Raw genomic sequence first — 4510 nt, forward strand, 5'->3', positions numbered from 1 at the left:
CGACTTCCCCAGTTCGTGAATCACCCACGGTATGAAGTGAAACTGCGGGCCGGTTTCCTTCAATTTTTAATGACCATAAAGGTCAGATGCTGACCTGACAAGGACCCTGTTTCTCCCACAGGTTAAGAAAGGCCAAGGCTGGCCAGCTTGTGGCATGGCACATCTGATATTATAGGTGATTTTTTCCATATAGAAAAGAAACAAGTTTATGCAACTGAAGGGTAGAAGAAAAGATCATTTAGTAGAAATATATAGTGTATAAGCTTTTACTTAAAGGACATGGGGAAATTTTCTCTGAAACAAGCCAAGAATGTAGGCCGGCTAGTTCCAGAAACCAGTCCCTCCACAAAGGCAGACATCTAGGTGGTTCTAGGGAACAGTCGATCACAAAGTGAATGACAATGACAATGATAAAGCCACATTCTTGAGAATAACAAGTATGCTGGATGATTTTCCTCATGACCCTGACTCCTGACTACAGCATGGATTGAGGCCCTCTGAAATTTTCCACTGTTTTTATGTTTCCTTGGTTACCCCCTCACTCCCTCTCATTTGTGTTTTTTTTCCTTTAAATACCCCACACTTCTTGTGCTCTGGGTCGAGTTCCTCTGCCCCTGAGAGGCAGCTCATCCCCAGTATACTGGCTTCCCCCCTCAGCCCCCCCCAAATAAACCATGCTATTTGTATCAAGATTGGTTTCATGTGATTCTTTGGGTGGCAGTGTTCTCCCAGGACTTGAGAGAGGGTCTCCCCTTGTGGGGGGTCTTTCACAACAAGGGTTATAGGGATGTTGTACCTAAGAAATCTGTGAGTATTGACTTGTTATGGCTACTTCCTGCTTAATTAGAGTTCTGTGGGTACTAAAATCCATGTCTTAGTCAGGGTTTCTATCTTGACCAAGAAACAAGTTGGGAGGGAAAGGGCTTATTCAGCTTATACTTCCACATGGCTGTTGATCACCAGAGGAAATCAGGACTGGAATCAAGCAGGTCAGGAAGCAGGAGCTGATGCAGGGGCCATGGAGGGATGTTTCTTAATGGCTTGCTTCCCCTGGCTTGCTCAGTTTGCCTTCTTACAGAACCCAAGACTACCAGCTCAGAGATGGCACTACCCACAATGGACCCTCCCTCCTTGATCACCAACAGAGAAAATGCCCCACAGCTGGATCTCATGGAGGCACTTCCCCAACTGAAGCTCCCTTCTCTGGGATAACTCCAGTCTGTGTCAAGTTGACACACAAAACCAGACAGTACAGTCAAACTTCCCTTCTTCATCTTTGGCAGTTTTTGAGTTATTGATTCTTGAGCTAGAGGCTGTCATCTGTATTTGTACATCAAATGTACGCTAGTAGTATTCATGCAGTTTGTATGGTGTAATGGGTGGTGATTTGATGATTCTAGTTAACAGACTAGAGAGGGGGTTATGGACATAATCAAAATAGTTATCAAATAATGATAATAAATATGATCCAGGAGATCCATAAGGAGCTCTGAATCTTTTGTTTGTTTGTTTGTTTTTTGGTTTTTCGACACAGGGTTTCTCTGTGTGGCCCTGGCTGTCCTGGAACTCACTCTGTAGACCAGGCTGGTCTCGAACTCAGAAATCTGCCTGTCTCTGCCTCCCAAGTGCTGGGCTTAAAGGCGTGTAACCACCACCACCTGACAGGAGCTCTGAGTCTTTATTTTGAATTTTATGCCTATCATGATTCTTGATGCATCATTAGTTTCTTGCTACATCTCTGACAAGACTTACAAACACGCAACATTTTTCTTCCCAAAAGAGGAAAAGTCCCCTTCTTCTCCAACATCCATGCATGCTCTGTTCTCAGGGGATTGATGCCCTTCTTCTTTGGAGAGGGATTGTTGATGAGGTCAACCTGATCATGAATTATTAGGATTTCTGAAGTCTCTTCAAGGCTATCTTTATTTTTTATTAGATATTTTCTTTATTTACATTTTAAATGTTATCCCCTTTCTTGGTTTTCCCTCCCCAAACCCCCTATCCTATCCCTCCTCCCCCTGCTCACTAAGCCACACATTACCTCTTTCCTGTCTGGGAATTACCTTACACTGGGGCATCAAGCCTTCACAGGACAAAGGGCCTCTCCTCTCATTGGTGTCCCACAAGGCCATCTTCTGCTACATATGGGGCTGGAGCCATGGGTCCCTCCATGTGTACTCTTTGGTTGGTGGTTTAATCACTGAGAACTCTGGGGGTACTTGTTGGTTCATATTGTTGTTACTCATATAGGGCTGCAAACCCCTTCAGCTCCTTGGGTCCCTTCTCTAGCTCCTCCATTGAGGACCCCGTGCTTAGTCCAAAGGATGGCTGGGAGCATCCACATCTATATTTGTCAGGCACTGGAAGTGACAGTTATATCAGGCTCCTGTCAGCAAGCACTTGTTGGGATCCACAATAGTGTCTGGGTTTGGTAACTATATGTGGGATGGATCCTCAGGTGGGGCAGTCTCTGGATTGTCCTTCCTTCAGTCTCTGCTCCAAACTTTGTCTCTGTAACTCCTTCCATGGTTATTTTGATCTCCCTTCTAAGAAGGACCGAAGAATCCACACTTTGGTCTTTCTTCTTTTTGAGCTTCACATGGTCTGTGAATGGAATCTTGGGTATTCTGAACTTCTGAGCTAATATCCACTTATCAGTAAGTGCATACAATGTGTGTTCTTTTGTGATTATTTTACCTCACTCAGGATAATATTTTCTAGTTCCTTCCATTTACCCAAGAATTTCATGAATTCACTGTTTTTAATAGCTGAATAGTATTCCATTGTGTAAATGTTCCACATTTTCTGTATCCATTCCTCTGTTGAGGGACATCTGGGAATTTTCTTCATTGGTTCTTTCCAGCTTCTGAATATTATAAATAAGGTTGCTATGAACATAGTGGAGCATGTGTCCTTATTACATGTTGGAACATCTTCTGGGTATATAACTAGGAGTGGTACAGCTGGGTTAACAGGCATTAATATGTCAAATTTTCTTTTTTTTAATTAGATGTTTTCTTTATTTACATGTCATACAATATCTCCTTCCCCAGGTTCTCCTCCAAAAAAAAAAACCACAAAAAAAAACCCCAAAAACAAAAACAAACCCCTGTTCCCTCCCCCTCCCCCTGCTCACTACCCACCCTCTCCTGCTTGCTAGACCTAGAATTCCCCTATACTGACACATATAACCTTCACAGGGCCAAGGTCCTCTCCTCCTATTGATGACCGACTTGGCCATCCGTTGCTATACATATGCTGCTAGAGCCATGAGTCCCACCATGTGTACTCTTTGCTTGGTGGTTTAGTCCCTGGGAGCTCTGAGGGTACTAGTTAGTTCATATTTTTGTTTATCCAAAGGGGCTGCAAGTCCTTCAGCTCTTTGGGTCCTTTCTCTAGCTCCTTCATTGGCGACCCTGTGCTCAGTCCAGGCTGTGAGCCTCTACTTCTGTATTAGCTGGGTACTGTCAAAGCCTCTCAGGAGACAGCTATATCAGGCTCCTTTAAGCCAGCACATGCTGGCATCCACAATAGTGTCTGGATTTGATGACTGAATATGGGAAGGATTCCAAGGTAGAGCATTCTCTGGATTGTCCTTCCTTTAGTCTCTGCTCCATAGTTAGTCTCTACAACTCCTTCCATGAGTATTTTGTTCCCCCTTTTATGAAGGAATGAAGTATCCACACTTTGGTTTTCCTTCTTCTTGAGTTTCTTGTAATTTGTGGATTGTACTTTGTGTATTCCGATCTTCTGGGTTAATATCCACTTATCAGAGAATGCATACCATGTGTGATCTTTTGTGATTGGGTTACCTCACTCAGGATGATATTCTCCAGATCCATCCATTTCCCCAAGAATTTCATAAATTCATTATTTTTAATACAATGAGTAGTACTCCATTGTGTAGATGTACCACATTTTCTATATCCATTCCTGTGTTAAAGGATATCTGAGTTGTTTCCAGTTTCTGGCTATTATAAATAAGGCTTCTATAAACATAGTGGAGCATGTGTCCTTATTTCATGTTGGAGTATCTTCTGGGTATATGCCCAAGAGTGGTATAGCTGAATCCTCTGGTAGTACTATGTCCAGTTTCTGGAGGAACTGCCAAACTGATTTCCAGAATAGCTGTACCAGCTTGCAATCCCTTCAGCAATGAAAGAGTGTTCTTCTTTCTCCAGAACCTCGCCAGCATCTGCTGTCACCTGAGTTTTTGATGTTAACCATTCTAACTGGTATAAGGTGCAATCTCAGGGCTGTTTTAATTTGCATTTCAATGATGACTAAGGATGTTGAACATTTCTTTAGGTGCTTCTCAGTCATTCAGTATTCATCAGTTGTGAATTCTTTGTTTAGCTCTGTATCCCATTTTTTTTCGAATATTTGAACAGCTTTATTAGCCAACTTAACTGAAACTCATAGCAAACAATAGAGGATATGCGTAAATTCCAAGTAATCATGTTGGTAGGAAGCAGGCTTACCAAATAACAATAGTTTATGGACAAGGTCC

Source organism: Mastomys coucha, chromosome X (assembly GCF_008632895.1).
Source record: "Mastomys coucha isolate ucsf_1 chromosome X, UCSF_Mcou_1, whole genome shotgun sequence".
Classification (NCBI taxonomy): Eukaryota; Metazoa; Chordata; class Mammalia; order Rodentia; family Muridae; genus Mastomys; species Mastomys coucha.